The sequence below is a fragment of the Schistocerca gregaria genome, chromosome 3, assembly GCF_023897955.1.
Source record: "Schistocerca gregaria isolate iqSchGreg1 chromosome 3, iqSchGreg1.2, whole genome shotgun sequence".
NCBI lineage: Eukaryota > Metazoa > Arthropoda > Insecta > Orthoptera > Acrididae > Schistocerca > Schistocerca gregaria.
In genome coordinates, this window is record NC_064922.1 from 248,921,391 (window position 1) to 248,940,308 (window position 18,918).

General features: G+C 42.5%; 1 protein-coding gene across 11 annotated transcripts in view; it reads left to right on the forward strand.

The window, feature by feature from the left end:
• LOC126356052 (uncharacterized) overlaps positions 1 to 18,918 on the forward strand; it is a 268,209-nt gene that overhangs the window by 182,032 nt on the left and 67,259 nt on the right. Inside the window, exon 1 of one of the 11 annotated variants that reach the window (XM_050006737.1) lies at positions 6,226 to 6,435. The exons of the other annotated variants lie outside the window; for them this stretch is intronic. The gene's annotated coding sequence lies outside the window, so the exon portion shown is untranslated. Of the gene's footprint in view, positions 1 to 6,225; positions 6,436 to 18,918 lie in introns of those variants that run through there. 11 annotated transcript variants of the gene reach the window in all.

Here is an 18,918-nt window from a genome sequence, read left to right on the forward strand (position 1 = left end):
CAGCTTTTACTCCACTCGGCGATGCGTTTTTAATCTCACGTGTACTTGTAAAAGACTTCGCTTTAAAGTCTCCTTTATTTTTGAAAATAAAAAAAAGATCACATAGAGCGAACACGTGAGCGAAAGCATCGTTACAATATTGTTTTTGGGCATAAATTCACGAACACGTAACTAAGTCAGAGCAGGTGGATTGTTGTGGTGCAAAAACCATGGGTTTCTCCGTCACAAATTCAGGCTTTGTAATCAGATTGCTTCACGCAAAGGACGTTGAACTTATGTGGTACTTCTTATTGTTCGTCTAACCTTGTGGCAATAATTCATGTCACGCTGTGATCCTATATTTCACTACCTTTAAGGGCTGAATTTCCAAAAACACTGAAACACGTATTTTTTTTCTAACCGAGAAGTCAGGTACCAATTTTTATAGATGTTGTTTAAAAATGTCTTAGTAGTTCTTTAATAATTTATTTAAGAAACTTGCACTTACTATTTTACTGTATTTCCAGAAATGCTGAAAAATGAGTTTTTTTTCTGACTGAGAGATCAAATACCAATTTTCGTAGTTCGATCCTCAAAATTGCGGTAATAGCGACATATTTTCAAAGAGACTTTCATCCCATACTTCACTTCCCTCATGTGTGGAATTTCAAACAATCCCTGTATAAACGACGCGTACAGTACAAGATTAACCCTCTTTCCAAATTTCGAGCTTGTATCCTAAGCAGTTTCGGGTGGGTAGTAATGAGTCAGTGAATCAGTCTGGCCCTATGTCAAGCCCTTAGGAGCTGGATTTCTAAAAACAGTGACACACGTATTTCTTATTTCTAACAGAGAAGCCAAATGCAAATTTTCATAGATTTAGCTTTGAAAATGCGTTGATAATAAAATATTTCATAAGTTATTTCACCTTCTATTTCAGTCCATTAGGGGTTGAATTTCCAAAAACACTGACTCATATACTTTTTATTTGCAACCGAGGAGTCAAATACTAATTTTCATAGATGTAGCTTTAAAAGTGCTTTAGTAGTTCACTAATAATGATTTGTTTTTTTAAAAAAAAGTTTTACCCACGTAGAGGTTAAATTTCCAAACTTGCTGAAACCCAGATTTCTTTATTTCTGACCGAGAAACCAAATACCAATTTTCTTGTGTCTGGCTTCAAAATTGCCTCAACAGCGATATATTTTCAAAATCTCGATCGTCCCGTATCTTTTCTTAAAGACTTCTGCAATATAAGATCAGCACCTTCTCCAAATTTCAAGCTTCTCTCCTTTGTGGCTTGGGCTGGACAATGATGAGTGAGGGAGTGAGTGAGTGAGTGAGTGAGTGAGTGAGTCAGTCAGTCAGTCAGTCGGGACATTTCCTTTTATAGATAGAGTATATGGAACCTATCTTCACTTCATACATTAATATAATTCACTCTGTACCGTTCTGTTTCGGAAGAGGACAATCGTCTTTAGTACTTCGTGTGGTGTTAACGCATTTATTTAAAAATAAATTCTGCCAGGTCGTGTCTGTACACTTTGTCGCCATAGATTTAAAGCGCGTGCTGCGCAGCCTGTAAAGGTGCCTTGTGAGTTAGCTGGCTGGGTAGAGTGGGGACTCGCTTTCTCATGAATGGTTTTACAGACTGACTGTAAGGGGGGTGGGGGAGTGGCATAGACACGGGAGGGGGGGGGGGTGGTATGGAGCATTAAAAATATTTTGGAAGCCGGATGGAGACTTGCAAGTAGCCACAAACAAGTTCTTTTAGCTCCTTTAAAATTTGCGTAATTATTATTATTATTATTCTCTTGTCAGAAACGTACATAAAACACAATTTATGCAACTGTTGACAGATAACACAGCTTATATAATCTTTGACCAAATTTTGGCCACTTCCAGTGCATTTACCGTTGCCTAGTGAAGGTCATCTCCTGTACAGGTGGCCGGACACAGTCGCCACTCAAGCATATGTTGAACAGTCTGTTCTTCCCCCCAGCCACATTGGGTTTCTTGAATGTATCCCCATTTTGCCAGGTTAACCCGTGATGTGCCCACTCCTGACTCAGCTTATTCAAGGACTTTAAGGTTGGCCAACTCTCGTCATGACTAGGGGATGAAAGGTTATGAAAATCTTTTCCAGACAGGGGGGTGGGATGTCCCAGCCCTCCATAGTTGCAGTCTGACATCTTCATCAGTGGTTGTTAGTTACTTGACCTTAGTTGTTGTGGGTAGGGCTGTTGCCAATACCTGGGATGCGTTTTTCCCTGATCCATTTTCATTCTTTAACTCTTTGCTCTACAGCAGGAGCAGGTGCAATTCTTGCAAGGTGGCGGAGCCACCTGCGCAATACCACCTTTTAAATCATTTTCTTGTAAGACAAACACTTGACCTACGTTATATTTTTTCTTTTCCCTGAGCGCTTCGAAGGGCCGCGGCCCCTCTGTGTCCTCGGGTCTGGGCAGCCTTGACGAACGAATTGTACATTTTAAAGATTTTGACTTGGTTACTACACTACTGGCCATTAAAATTGCTACACCAAGAAGAAATGCAGATGATAAACGGGTATTCATTGGACAAATACATAGAACTGACATGTGATACATTTTCACGCAATTTGCGTGCATAGATTCTGAGAAATCCGTACCCAGAACATCCACCTCCGGCCGTAATAGCGGCCTTGATACGCCTGGGCATTGAGTCAGAGCTTGGATGGCGTGTACAGGTACAGCTGCCCGTGCAGCTTCAACACGGTACCACAGTTCATCAAGAGTAGTGACTGGCGTATTGTGACGAGCCAGTTGCTCGGCCACCATTGACCAGACGTTTTCAATTGGTGAGAGATCTGGAGAATGTGCTTGCCATACAGGACCTGTAAATGCGGTCGTGCATTATCCTGCTGAAATGTAGGGTTTCGAAGGGATCGAATGAAGGGTAGAGCCACGGGTCGTAACACATCTGAAATGTAACGTCCACTGTTCAAAGTGCCGTCAATGCGACAAGAGGTGACCGAGACGTGTAACCAATGGCATCCCATATCATCACGTCGGGTGTTCGTCGTTGAGAACAACATCGCAAGCGCTCCTGTCTGTGATGCAGCGTCAAGGGTAACCGCAGCAATGGTCTCAGAGCTGATAGTCCATGCTGCTGCAAACGTCGTCGAACTGTTCGTGCAGATGGTTGTTGTCTTGCAAACGTCCCCCTCTGTTGACTCAGGGATCGAGACGTGGCTGCACGATCCATTACAGGCATACGGATAAGATGCCTATCATCTCGACTGCTTGTGATACGAGGCCGGTGGGATCCAGCAGGGCGTTCCGTATTACCCTTCTGAACCCACTGATTCTATATTCTGCTAACAGTCATTGGATCTCAACCAACGCGAGCAGCAATGTCGCGATACGAAAAACAGCAATCACGATAGGCTACAATCCGACCTTTATCAAAGTCGGAAACGTGATGGTACGCATTTATCCCCCTTACACGAGGCATCACAACAACGTTTCACCAGGCAACGCCGGTCAACTGCTGTTTGTGTTTGAGAAATCGGTTGGGAACTTTTCTCATGTCAGCACGTTGTAGGTGTCGCCACCGTCGCCAACCTTGTGTGAATGCTCTGAAAAGCTAATCATTTGCATATCACAGCATTTCCTTCCTGTCGGATAAATTTCGCGTCTCTATCACGTCATCTTCGTGGTGTAGCAATGTTATGGGCAGTAGTGTATTTACCTTGTCACTAATGCACCAGGAAGAAGTGTATTTAACAGAGTGGAAGGGCGAATGGCGCCTCTTAGCCGCGAACTTAGGTTATATTAAAACAACAATTTTGGTTCACATCTTGGTTTCAGTAATCGAACCACTGACTTGACTAGCAAAACGGAACTTTGAGATTGCAGGCATCGTGTTGGCTAATACTTGGGATCAGTTGGGCATTGATGATTTTCCTGTGGTTGCTAAATATATTGTGCCAACAGATACCTGATTGGATATCGTACTGCCTAGGGCACTGGGAAACGATGCTACTTGGCACGCAAATCATATACGTGAATCGCAATATTTTCGAAGAATTGTAAAATGCGAGGCTGTCGCGTGATGCGGTGTGCGACAATCTTGCCTGCGGCGATTGAACTTAAGACGGGTACGTACCCGTAGGTAATGACGACACCGAAGGTAAATTTGCAACGCTGTTACTACAGCTATCTTGGACCTCAAAGTGTCAGCACATTTGAAGCACGTTCCGTACTATGGCTATTGCCCAGTGTCGAAGCGTACTTATTTAAAAGATCTTTTGGCATCTGTGCTCAATATTTTTCATTATATAAAGCCAACACATGCAATCATATAAAAACCAACAAGAGGTTTTGCAGATGATGAAGTTTCGTCCTCAAGGAATTGCAGGTAGATGTGCCAGGGAAGTACTATGATAAACGACGACGATCCTTTATGGTTGGATGAAGATAATGTGTACATATCCAATGTACCAAACATTATCCAAATAGAGACCGCAGTGACCACTATGCCGGCCATAAATAATAGAAAGGAATGGGTTCAAAGTTCTAGACTGAATTTTGTATCGATAATTTGATTTTACATGTTTCGTGAATTTTCTAAAATGATTGATTCATTGTTGATTTTGTGAAAAAAGGATTTTATATACAACTATTCTAATAATTTTGGAAGTGCTGTTTTAACTTGAAAGTTTCTAAATTTAAAATTGCCAAATCCGTGCCGTCTCACCAGGCGAGGGGAGTCACACAAATTTGACCACCTGTAATAAGGATGGGGGAGGGCTCCAAAAATCATGAAATGCGTTTCACGTAATTTATGGATGGCCTCTTATGTGATTATAAAGTAAACATAAGTGTGTAAATCACAAATGTTTCTTATCAGAGCTATAATAAGGGCTGCCAAACAAAATGAAGTGCAGCGATAAAGTGACACTGTTGTGTCTTAAGCTTGAGACAGAGAGACATGAGGCTGTATAGGAACTCAGAAAAATGGAAATTCCAGCATTCAGTAGAATTTTTAAATGTCGGCAGCCACTCTCTGCTAAGAATACAAAAGAAAGAATAAGGAACCATGTTGAGCTGGTTTTGTTTTAGTGTCTCTTCCTCGCCATCAGTGTTTCGGTATATTTTATCCTATCGCCGAATGAAGTGACGGTGGTTACTGGACTATGTTCATATTCAGAAGTACATGGGCTCCAATTCCCGTTCCTTGAACTTGACCAACCAGCTTTCTGCTCCATCCTTTTCCAATTCTAGCTGATGGTGTCTCGTTTATCAGGATGCTGAGGATGTGGCATAACAATGAACAGAAACTGAGGAAACAAATAGTGATGTGCTTCAGGTTTGAAAGTGTGACTTCACAATCAGTCCCAGGAACGAATGTGTCTCATTTCATGCTTTTCCAGACGTATCTTCCGTATTTATGTATCCTGTGTGATAAGCATTAAATAAACGAAATTTGTTTGGAGACAGCTTTCGCGACCTCGTTGTATTTGATCGATACTTACACATACACCATACGGTAGTACAGGCACATAAAAAAGTTGACTATGTTCATCGAAGACAAGAAGACGGAAAGAAGCCTAAATGATAAATGGATAAGGAGCACATACCAAGGCGGTACTGAATTGGAGACTATTAAAACAGATATGATGGAAGAGACATGGAGATCGACGAGAACGCATGATGAATTGTGGTCACACATGAAAACATTTGATTGCCTCGGAGGTGTTTTAAACGTCGACAAGTGTTTCATCAATCTGTTTGGATTCGGCGTAGTCTCGGAAGAAAAAAAAAGAAAAGGGAGGTGTTGTCTAGTATCTAATGGCGAATACAAATTATCGATCGTAATTCGAATGTTTGCATGTCGAATATTGTAGAGGAAAGGTTTAAAATATGAATGCATAAAAGCATGAAAAGCTGGTCTTTAAAAAATGGCTCGTGGAGAATAGTCTGGTCTTCGTTAGAAATTTACTTCCTCAAACCATTTTCGTCATAAGAGCATTGGGAACCTGCAATCCGAAGTAATCATTTGAAACAAAACCGCCTGGGAACAACATAACAACAAAAGAGACGCAGCAGCGATGATTAACCTCCGCAGAAACAATCTCAGGCGGAAATGCGACCACACGTTGCGCATCTGAAATCTGCTACGCGCCGATGACGGAGTAAACCGGCTGAGCGGCAGCGCCGCGGTAGCATTGCGAACTGCGCATGCGCGGCCTGCTGGTAGCTAGCGCTGCAGCGCGACTGCGATCAGACAGCCACGTGGTGCCGTGTCGTGAGTGCGCTGTCCGCAGTGCGTCGTGCGTGCCCGTCTCTTGACCTGGTCGTGCCAGCAGCCGGCGTCGCTGCGTGTTCTTCCCAATACGCAGCGAATCCCGCGACTGAGCAGCGGTACTTTCTTCTGTGGTTTGCTACCGGCGGGACCCCTCGCCATGGGGCGGTAAGTGTCGTGCTGCCGTCAGCTGCTAGCATATGGAAGCGCGCAGCCGTCTGACAGTGCCTGTATGCGGCTGCTGGCTTCTTTTGAAGTGTTTTTATGACTTACCACGATATTACCTCACGTCATACGCGCACTTCACACACTATAGAGTTGATTATTTCCCGTGGAATCTTGTATTCGAACTGTCATACCCCAGACCACGTGTCCTTGCTTTCCTCCGCGTACTCGTGTTTTTTGGAAGTTAGATGATCCTTATTGTTGCCCTTGCGTGTATTTTATAATGCACGTGCGGTCTACGACAGGCGCAAGCCGGATATTTTTACTAGGAAGACTGTCACGCAAACGAAAATAATTTGGAAATTCGGCAGCGTGTGTTTGCAGGTGTATGGCAGGTGTATACTTCGGTAACGTGCTTTAACAGACAGCACGCATAAGTTCGATGTTTCCAGGCTTGCCCAGAGTTGCTTGACAGGCTCATAATTAACTCACTGTGCTTCACGTCGAACATTAGGGAGCCGTAAATAGGCGCCCGGTATGTACGTCATTGGGGAAACGAAAAAGGCCCCGATCCACGACGCCTTTCAGCAAAACGCTGCGAGCAGGCGACTGTGAAGGAGAGGAAAGTTCTCGGTGGAGTAACCGGAACAGAACGGACAACGCGCAGTTCTGCGTTCCGCCCTGCGGCTCGTACAATCCGCCTGGCTAGCAGCCGGTTTGGCCGGCATGCGCACCTCAAGAAGTGCTCTGCTCTCCGCCATCATGTCATTACCTCTTCGCTTCAGCCTCCCCCGCACCATAATCATCGGTCTTCTTTTATTTTCTAACGGTACTCAACATCGGTTTTCGGTGTTGAAGCTGCTATTCTTGTTCACAACAGTACTCGCTTGGATTACTAAGGAGCAATAACGCGTTGTTATAATCGAAATGAAATTGCGTGAAGTGTAGGACTACAAACGTATTTTCGGCTTTCTGCGATTCCTCGGACTCACTCTAAGAAAGTATTAGTTGATCACAATCAAACGTTCTTTGTGTGTTTCTCTCCCTCAACCTCTAGTCGAAGTGTGCTATTATTACTGTAGGGATTCTCATGCTGTCAGTCGGATTCTCGTAAGATGAAAATTTTGTTTACATTTTCTCGTTACACAACACACAAAACTCTGCTCTTATAATGGCACGCTTCTGAATAAATTGTAAGAGTTGTTCAAAGCCGGCCGGTGTGGCCGAGCGGTTCTAGTTTAGTCTGGAACCGCGAGACCGCTACGGTCGCAGGTTCGAATCCTGCTTCGGGCTTGGATGTATATGATGTCCTTAGGTTAGTTAAGTTTACGTAGTTGTAAGATACAGGGGACTAATGGCCTCAGATGTTAAGTCCCATAGTGCTCAGAGCCATCAGTTCAGTTCAAACAGCTGTGAATTGTGAAGACAAAACAAGAGGGGCGTCTCAATAATAAATTTTTCATTACCACCATTAAACTAAGTTTAATGTTCCAGTAACTGTTGCCTTTATTCTTGAAAATGTCTGCTGGCACATGCATTCTGATCACTGCATCTACATTGTGCAAACAACTGTGATATCCATTTCGGAGAACACTTCCCATTCTACCAGTTAACGCTTCCTTCTGTTCTTTTCACGTAAGGACCGCGAGAAGAATTATTCCTTAAACTCCTCCGTGTGTTCTGGAAATAGTCCAATGTTGTATTGGCAATCTCTACGGGAGCGAAGCATAGGGGGTTGTTGTATATTCCTAGATTACTCAAAGCTAGTTCTTGGAACTCTCTAAGTAGGCACTCACGAGATAGTTTGCACCCATCTTCAAACGCCTGTCAGCTTACTTCCAACTGTTGACCAGTTCGTACGGCTTCTGAATCGTCAGATAACAGGTAGCTCTAGTTTTTGTGCGGATGAACCTTAAACCAAATATCTCGTATTCATTTAATAAAAATGAGACATACCTGTTGGTAGCATCGGAGGTTATTAAGAGTTTGGTTTTCGGCCTTCCACCATATGGGAGCTGCACTGTTTCGTTGTGACTGGTGAGAGTTAAAAACTTCCCCAGGGATCTGTCCAGTTTTTGCGTAGAATAAACCCGTCTTCGTCTTTACTCGGTAACTGATCGCAGTAGCACAAGAAATAACAGCCTTTGTTCCCGGCCAGAGCACTGACAGCATCATTAAAGGAGCGTGAAAGTGCTGGCCCAAGGCGCACGCGGCCGTATGCTGGTCCGCTATTACCTTGGAAACAGTTGTGGTATGTGTATCAGTCCTTGTCCTCGCCCTCGGAGAAAACGCTTGGACTACGCAGCACTTTCAGAAGTTTAAGAATATTGACGCCTGAAATAAATTATTCCCCAAGGGTATATTATATATAGTAGCTGACTGAGTTAGACCATTTACGTCTGAGACGAAATTATATTCAGCAAATCATTACATGCATTAAAGTAATTTAATGCAAATCAACCAATGTGAAGCAACAAGCTATCCCAGCTCGAATGTTGATGAACTCAAACTGTCTCCCTTTGTTAAGCTGTGTCCTTTGCGCACTGTTATTTCGATTACGGTAGGTGAACTGGCATGATACGAACAACTTCAGTTTACGCTCTATATGTTGGCCAAAATACACGTTTAGTTCAGGAGGTACGCATAAAACATTATCCGAAATTGTGCTAAACGCATTCTCTGTAAGTTAAATCAAGCGTGAGCCTACTCGAGAAGTAAACGATTGTGAAAACACACTTGAGCTCTTAGCAACAAATAATCCTGAGCTAGTAACGCCATCGAAACGGATGCAGGTATTAGTGAACGCAGGATTATCGTAGCCAGACTGATAACAGTAACTCCCAAATCCACCGAAAATAAACGAAAAATTTATATATTCAAAAAATCAGATAAAAATTCGTTTGACGCCTTGCTGAGAGGCAATCTCCACTCCTTCCAAATTAACAAGTCATGATGTGGCTTGAATTCAAAGAAATAGTATAGACAGCACTTGAGGCGGAGCTAATCCCCTATGGTACACAAAGCAGGTCAGAACACTGTTGCAGAAACAACGAAAAAAAGCATGCCAATTTTAAACGAATGCAAAACCGCCAAGATTGCCGCTCTTTTTCAAAATCTCGAAATTTAGCGCGGGCTTCAATGCGACATGCTTATATTTATTTCAACAGCGAAACTTTGTCTCGAGACCTGGCGGAAAATCCAAAGAGATTCTGGTCGTTTGTAAGGTATGCTAGCAGCAAGACATAACAATGCCTTCTCTACGCGATAGCAATAGAAACACTATCGATGACGGTGCTGCTGAAGCGGAGTTACTGAAAGCAGTCGTCCGAAATTCCTTCACCAAAGAAGGCGAAATAAATATTCCAGAACAGCTGCCAACATGAGTAACTTAGAAGTAGAAGTTCTTGGAGTAGTGAAGCTACTTAATCGCTTAATAAACGCAAGTCTTCCGGTCCTGATTGTATGCCAATTAGGTTCCTTTCAGAGTACGCTGATGCAATAGCTCCATACTTTTATCATACACTAATATTCAAGGAAGGCGGTAGCAATCATCCACTAAATTACAGGCCCATGTGGTTAACATAGATATACAGCAGGATTTTGGAAGATACATTGTGCTCGAACATTATGAATTACTTCGAAGAGGACGGTTTGTTGACGTATAGTCAACACGAATTTAGGAAACATCGTTCGTGTGAAACAGTAGTAGCTCTTCACTCACACGAAGTGTTGTTTGTTATGAGCAGAGGATTTCAGGTTGATTCTGTATTTCTAGATTTCTGGAAGGCTTTTGACACCGTACCTCACAAGCTGCTTGTAATCAAATTGCGTGCGTGTGGAATATTGTATCAGCTATGCAACTAGATTCATGATTTCCTGTCAGAGAGGTCACAGTTTGTAGCAATTGACTGAAACTCATCGAGTAATACAGAAGTGATTTCTGGCGTTCTCCAAGGTAGTGTTATATGCCCTTTGTTGTTCCTTATATAAACTATTCAGGAGACAAGCTGACCAGCCGTTTTAGGTTGTTTGCAGATGGTATTCAAGTCATCAGAAGATCAAAACCAATTGCAAACCGACTTAGGTAAGATATCTGTATCGTCTAAAATTGGCAGCTGACACTAACTAATGAAAACGGCGAGATTATCTACACGAGTGCTAAAAGGAATATGTTAAACTTCGGTTACACAATAAATCAATCAAGTCTAGAGGCTGTAAATTCAGCTCAAAATGAAGGAATTACAAGTACGAACAACTTAAATTGGAAAGAACTCTCAGAAAATGTTGTGGGTAAAGGTGAACCAAAGGCTGCGTTTTATTTGCAGAACACTTAGAAGATACAACAGATCTGAATGGCCTGCCTACACTACGAATGTCCGTCCTCTTATTCCATTTTTGGAAAACATCTGAATTATCACGTTTGTTTAGAGTGGTGTTCAAATTTCCGTCCGGCAATCCATTTTAATGTTTCCCTTGGTTTTGTTATATCCATTGCGGTGAATGCAGTGGTTCCCGCAACAAGAGCATCGCCCATTTCTTCCACTAACTGTGTTCATCCGAGCTAGAACTCCGTGAGAGTGACCTCAACGCTGGTGGGATCGTAATTTCATGTTTCCTGATTAACATACAACCCTTACTAAACTGCGTATATTACACTTTAAATGAGCTCATATTTTATGTTCTGCTAAAAGTGCGTTCTCATATTCCCTATTAGAAGTTCTATACAGTCTTTGGGCATAATTCTTGTTTCCGCGAAGGTGGTTAATTCTTTTACTATAACTGTTTATGTTGTTTGAAGGAAAAAAGTTTCGACCGTTCTGTAATAGACTTAAGCTTTTTTCGATTTGCTGCTGGATTAAGGAATCTCCAGCCTCCTCCCCAATTCGCTATCTTCACCTTACATTTCCAAATATGCCTGGCCTGTTTCGTGATGTCGTCTACCTCTGGTCCATTATATTGTGTAGGTAGTTTCCATCTCAAGAAATCAGTCAAAGAGTTACTTTACCATGGAAAAGAAAAAGATACTATTGGCACGTCAAGTCAGTGGACATTTCAGCGTCCGCGTGTTATCTTACTCCAAGGTCGCGGTGAAGTCCCAAGCCGTGTTTAGCGAGTCACGTCCTCCGCGTCGTGAAGCGCACGAGAGGCTGGGAAGACCGGGCTTTAACATGGTCGCCGCGGCCAGACGCTGGGGTAATCACCGCCAGGTTATTCGTTAGAAGTGGACTGTTTGTGCCCGTGCCAGTTCCGGGGTGCAGCTATTTTTATGTAATTTAGCTCTCACAGTACCTGCAGAGCTCTTCGTCGTGCTTTCGAAGAAGGCACGATGTCCGTACGCCCTCCAGTGTTCGGTGGCCACAGTTCAGGAATAAAACGGGAGTTCATGAGAGTGCCCATGCGAAGCTCAATGCACAGAAATCGGTATTCTAAATCTCCGATGACTGGGTTCGGTAATGAGTGAACACCGAGAGAATGAAAACTATTGATAAAGGGGTCGGCAGAAGAAAGTACAAACTCGCAATTTCGCATAGAATACCTGTTGCGTTATCGAATTCACTATATGCTGGTAACAGATAGTATCATTTTTACAACTTGAAAGAATTGTCTACTATATACAATGTTTTATTTTATATAAGTTCTTGTCTTTGCTTTAACCCAGTGAGTCAAAATGATGCTCCCATAGGTTAGCACTTTTTCCCACCGACCCTTTCAGTCGGATTACTAAGACTCAATAAGGAACAAAAAGGTAAGGCAAAATATTGAAAAAGTGGAACTTTGAACAGTCTGCGGGCCAAAATACTTATACGGCTTTCCTTGTCTGTGGCATCTGCTCCATAAGAATGCAGCACACTTCGGAAAAACATTAAGTAACGCCGACTTCCAATATATTAACAATTGAAATTTGATGGGCGATGTAAATAGCTCAATTATCAGATCTTGAAGATTATGTTGTTGATGGGATGTGCCCTAATGGCAAAGCTACAGTTCCGAAGGAACGTCCAGAAGTGGTTAGGCTCAGACGATTTGCACGGATGCCATTCTGCCAAATTGTGGGATTTGGTGTTGGGAAGGAGAGGGGTGTAGAGTGTTGGTGAGGGGGAAGAACATAGTATTGCTTTTCATCTTCTTCCCCAACCCACATTCCTTACAAGGCTTTGTGTTGGTAGGTACTGTTGTTCGTGACGACTCCCATTAATTATCGTGTGTCGCGAAAGTAAATATGAATGTAGTGACAACGTAGGAACTCAGGAATGTGAACTGGTACAAGAACGCTGTATTGACAAAACTGAGTCACCCCCTGAAGGCTGTTTCACAAGGGCAATCACGGTATTAACGGTTCGCGGTGTGACGCACCGACACTACTATGAAGGACGCGTCTGGAGATAAGAGAGCTCACAACCCAATTTCCGCTGCTATTAGCATGTCATTAACAGGAGGAAAGATGGCGTTCGAACTCGTATAGTTACGAGTTATTCTCACATAACACGTCTTATTCTCACATGTCTGTTGTGGCCTGTGATCAGTACCGATTAACAGAAGCGAGGAAATTCAGTAGAGATTACAATGTGACAGTATCACTCCTGCAATTGATCCTACTTCGCCCGCATCTCGTGGTCGTGCGGTAGCGTTCTCACTTCCCGCGCCCGGGTTCGATTCCCGGCGGGGTCAGGGATTTTCTCAGCCTCGTGATGGCTGGGTGTTGTGTGTTGTCCTTAGGTTAGTTAGGTTTAAGTTCTAGGGGATTGATGACCATAGATGTTAAGTCCCATAGTACTCAGAGCCATTTGAACCATTTGATCCTACTTCGTTGGCTGCATTCCATCGATTATTTATCCTCGTTTTTGTTGTCCCGTTGGAAACGCTTACAGTGGCTCAGGGCAAACATTGAGCGATGAGAAACTAAATAACTACGTTTTACAACACTTAGGCAGTTTCTGTTTTACTTCTGAGGTGTAAAATATGAGACAGCTGTATAGTAAACCGTTTATTTAGTATCGATATCGTGTCTTTTGTTGAGAAAGAAAATTCGTTTTGAGTTCTTGTAAGAAATGGGTACTCTTTTTTTTAATTTTTTTATATAATTACTACTTTTCCAGTAGACTGCACATCGAAAATTGATGGACGAAAGTGAATAAAAGGTACTTCGAAACTGAAACACCCCCAAGAACGCGTCCATTGTATGTGCAATATGAAATAACTCCACTGCATTATTCGGAAGGCCTACGAGATTGCATTAGGGAGAGTGTTGCGCATATTTGGATATTTGCTCTTATTAGCCAGGCTTCACCTCAAAGTTTCTAGACATTTGAGTGTGCGTGGTTGTCTGGTGCGTTGGCTAGTGAAAGTAGTCCGAACAACTGGCCGGCAGTATTATTCCGATGTATCTCGAGGACAGCTGGGACTCTTGGAACTTAAGCACAGGCAGGTAATACCGAAAAACGCCTGCTTGTCTGTAGTTTGTAGATTTAAAGGCTGCAGCAGAAGTCGCAGTTACATTGTATCTCACAGTGGCAAACTGTTTACCCAGACATCGTCAACGATGCGCTTAACCGTAACCTTCATGCCTTTCCTCTTTTTTTTTCGCGTATCCCCACAATTATTAGCGACAATAGAGATGTCTGCCTGCATTGACCACGCATTGATATGGCCTGCTACATGAAGAATGCATTGGATAACTATGTATACGTAACAACATTGGATGCTGTAGCCTTGTGCGAGGCCGGGATGTTACTTCACTACAGATGCCACAAAAGTTACAAAGAGCTCAAAAAGTGACTAGTTATATCATTAGCACTAGTGTTAACAAAATGAAGTATTTGTGTTACTGATACGCATGCTCCTTACTGGAGCTTGACTACCACTCTCTGTTGATGTCTTCGGAGACGTTGTTTCAAAAACACGCATATTTGTCTTCACCGACACTTTCTGTATCTGTAATGTTCATTCCGTTGCTGATTGTGTGTTGTGGGGGGGGGGGGGGGGTGGAGGGAAGGCTTGGGTGGAACGAGGAGGGTGGAGGATGGGAAATGTGTAGTCCTGGTGTTCTATTTTCCACTCTGATTTCGGTTTTTCTGAATTTTAGGGAATACAGAGCAGTAGTTGAAACTTGTAGTCTCTACAAACAATCAAATGACCATATGAAACTCAGTTAAGAATCCATTAAGCATTTGTCCCCCTATAATAGTTAAACGTGTCAGTTTCTTAACTGGTAATATTTAATACTGCGAAAAAGATAGCATCACCGTTTTAGCCTCTTATGATCATTGGTCAGTATTATATGTACTTCTTCCCAAGTTTAAAGTGATATGTGTTCGATGCCCGTGAAAAAAAATATACAAATATTTTACATACCCCTTTTCACAAAATCCTAAATTTTGAGAGCGGCGTGTTAACGATGAACAGGACAGAGATCGGGGTTCCAATGTAAGCGCATCTGTATCTCCGTAAACTGGCCGATAGTGGTAGCCTTATGCGAAGTTTCTGGAGAGCCGTGTTTCAGGAGAGGTTTAAAACGATATTCCCATCAGTACAGGAATAGGGGAAAGAAATACAGTAGAAGAAGAATGGGTAGCTCTGAGGGATGCAGTAGTGAAGGCAGCAGAGGATAAAGTAGGTACAAAGACGAGGGCTGCTAGAAATCCTTGGGTAACAGAAGAAATATTGAGTTTAATTGATAAAAGGAGAAAATATAAAAATGCAGTAAATGAAGCAGGCAAAAAGGAATACAAACGTCTCAAAAATGAGATCGACAGGAAGTGCAAAATGGCTAAACAGGGATGGCTAGAGGACAAATGTAAGGATGTAGAAGCTTATCTCACTAGGGGTAAGATAGATACTGCCTACAGTAAAATTAAAGAGACCTTTGGAGAGAAGAGAACCAAGTGTATGAATATCAAGAGCTCAGATGGCAGCCCAGTTCTAAGCAAAGAAGGGAAGGCAGAAAGGTGGAAGGAGTATATAGAAGGTTTATACAAGGGCGATGTACTTGAGGACAATATTATGGAAATGGAAGAGGATGTAGATGAAGACGAAATGGGAGATACGATACTGCGTGAAGAGTTTGACAGAGCACTGAAAGACCTGAGTCGAAACAAGGACCCCGGAGTAGACAACATTCCATTAGAACTACTGACGGCCTTGGGACAACCAGTCCTGAGAAAACTCTACCAGTTGGTGAGCAAGATGTATGAGACAGGCGAAATACCCTCAGACTTCAAGAAGAATATAATAATTCCAATCCCAAAGCAAGCAGGTGCTGACAGATGTGAAAATTACCGAACTATCAGTTTAATAAGCCACGGCTGCAAAATACTAACGCGAATTCTTTACAGACGAATGGAAAAACTGGTTGATGCAGACCTCGGGGAGGATCAGTTTGGATTCCGTCGAAATGTTGGAACACGTGAGGCAATACTGACCTTACGACTTATCTTAGAAGAAAGATTAAGAAAAGGCAAACCTACGTTTCTAGCATTTGTAGACTTAGACAAAGCTTTTGACAATGTTGACTGGAATACTCTTTTTCAAATTCTAAAGGTGGCAGGGGTAAAATACAGGGAGCGAAAGGCTATTTATAATTTGTACAGAAACCAGATGACAGTCATAAGAGTCGAGGGGCATGAAAGGGAAGCAGTGGTTGGGAAAGGAGTGAGACAGGGTTGTAGCCTCTCCCCGATGTTATTCAATCTGTATATTGAGCAAGCAGTAAAGGAAACAAAAGAAAAATTTGGAGTAGGTATTAAAATTCAGGGAGACGAAGTAAAAACTTTGAGGTTCGCCGATGACATTGTAATTCTGTCAGAGACGCCAAAGGACTTGGAAGAGCAGTTGAACGGAATGGACAGTGTCTTGAAAGGAGGATATAAGATGAACATCAACAAAACCAAAACGAGGATAATGGAATGTAGTCAAATTAAATCGGGTGATGCTGAGGGAATTAGATTAGGAAATGAGACACTTAAAGTAGTAAAGGAGTTTTGCTATTTAGGAAGTAAAATAACTGATGATGGTCGAAGTAGAGAGGATATAAAATGTAGACTGGCAATGGCAAGGAAAGCGTTTCTGAAGAAGAGAAATTTGTTAACATCGAATATAGATTTATGTATCAGGAAGTCGTTTCTGAAAGTATTTGTTTGGAGTGTAGCCATGTATGGAAGTGAAACATGGACGATAAATAGTTTGGACAAGAAGAGAATAGAAGCTTTCGAAATGTGGTGCTACAGAAGAATACTGAAGATAAGGTGGATAGATCACGTAACTAATGAGGAGGTATTGAATAGGATTGGGGAGAAGAGAAGTTTGTGGCACAACTTGACTAGAAGAAGGGATCGGTTGGTAGGACATGTTTTGAGGCATCAAGGGATCACAAATTTAGCATTGGAGGGCAGCGTGGAGGGTAAAAATCGTAGAGGGAGACCGAGAGATGAGTACACTAAGCAGATTCAGAAGGATGTAGGTTGCAGTAGGTACTGGAAGATGAAGCAGCTTGCACAGGATAGAGTAGCATGGAGAGCTGCATCAAACCAGTCTCAGGACTGAAGACAACAACAACAACAACCAATACAAAGCCTATTTTCCTGTTACCGACATCGTTATGACATATACCGAGCAATGGTTTATGTACGAGGGTCGGTCAAAAAGTAATGCCTCCCATTTTTTTTCTACTTAAAAAAATTAAGTTAAGTGAAAAATTTGAATTTGGCGCCATTCCTCAAACCTTCTTCTGCAATCCACTGCAGTAGTAACTTTCTGTGTCAACAGGTGGCAGCACAGCAGAAGTTTGTAAGATGGTCGACATCGATGTTCGTTTGAGACAGCGTTGTGTGATTGAATTCTTGAATGCAGAAGGTGAAACGCCCATACGCATTCATGAAAGACTGAAGAAAGTGTATGGTGTTGTGACAGTGGATGTCAGCACTGTTAGACGATGGGTTCGTCGTTGTAAGGAAGCTGAAGGGCAAACACCGTTGACTGACGAAAAGCGGAGCGGCAGGCCGGTGAGTGCAGTGACTCCACACAACATTCAGCAAGTTGATGACATCATTCGTGGTGATCGTCGGGTGACTGCAGATGAAGTGTGTCGCATTATTTCTCTTAGTAAAGGCAGTGTGATTACGATTATTAAACAATTGGGGTACTCAAAAGTTTGTGCACTGTGGGTTCCAAGAATGTTAACCGATCAGAATAAAGAGGCAAGGAAAACAATAGCCTCCCAACACTTGCAGCGCTTCCGTTTGGAGGGAGATGAGTTTCTGAAAAAAATTGTGACCGGGGACGAAACATGGGTGCATTTTTTTGAACCCGAATCAAAGAGGCAGTCAATGGAGTGGCGTCACACAAGCTCGCCGAGGAAGAAAAAATTCAAAACTGTGCGATCGGCAGGGAAAGTTATGGCAACAGTTTTCTGGGATACAGAGGGTGTGATTCTGGTTGATTTTTTGGAGCAGCGATGCACAATAAATTCTGTTCAATACGTCACAACCCTCAAAAAACTTAAAGCACGTCTTCAGCGAGTTCGCTCAACAAAATCAATGGCAGATGTTCTTCTTTTGCATGACAATGCAAGACCACACACCAGTCGTCACACCTCTGACGACATTGTCAAAATTGGATGGGAAGTTTTGCCTCATCCCCCATACAGCCCTGACCTGGCACCATCAGACTTCCATCTGTTCGGGCCACTAAAAGAAGCTCATCGTGGGACTCATTTTGAAGATGAGGAGGCCGTCAAAACATCCGTGCGTCAATGGCTTAGGAAGCAGAGCTGTGATTTTTACCGTGCTGGGATACATGCCCTTGTTCAAAGGTGGACCAAAACTGTAGAGATGGGCGGAGATTACATTGAAAAATGACAAAATGATCCTCAATGTTGTGGTTTTCAACCTATGTAATTGCATTTAAATTTCCTGACAATTAAACGTAGAAAAAAATAGGAGGCATTACTTTTTGACTGACCCTCGTAATAAGGTATATATGTACATTTACTTTTGCTTGATACCAATATGTATAAAACTCGGAGCATCACGACCTCAGTAAAAGGATCAGCGGTACAGTGCACATCAGAAATGGCTACTAGTTTATGCATATATTATTGTTTCAATATAGGCAACTCTTCGTCCAGTCAGGGTCATGTTGACGCAGAGGTCGTAAAAATACTTATATCAGACCTACAGATTTTATTTGGGACAACACTCACATTCTTGACTGTACTTGTGTGAAATTACGTGCAGAATTTGCAATTGTGGTTGAAATGTATATATATTTATCACCCTGTGGAAGAGGTTATTGTCAGCCTGTTACTACAGGAAGCACGGAAATGTGTGCTAGACAAAATCAATGGAGTAATTGGAACTATGCTTAAAATCATTGAGAGAGTAGTGTTGTACCAATAAGGTACTGTTGGTAAATGTTGCGTCGTTTACTTATGATAATTAGTTTCGTCGAAAGTTAAAAGGAATTCTAAACATAGTTCACATCACGAAACTT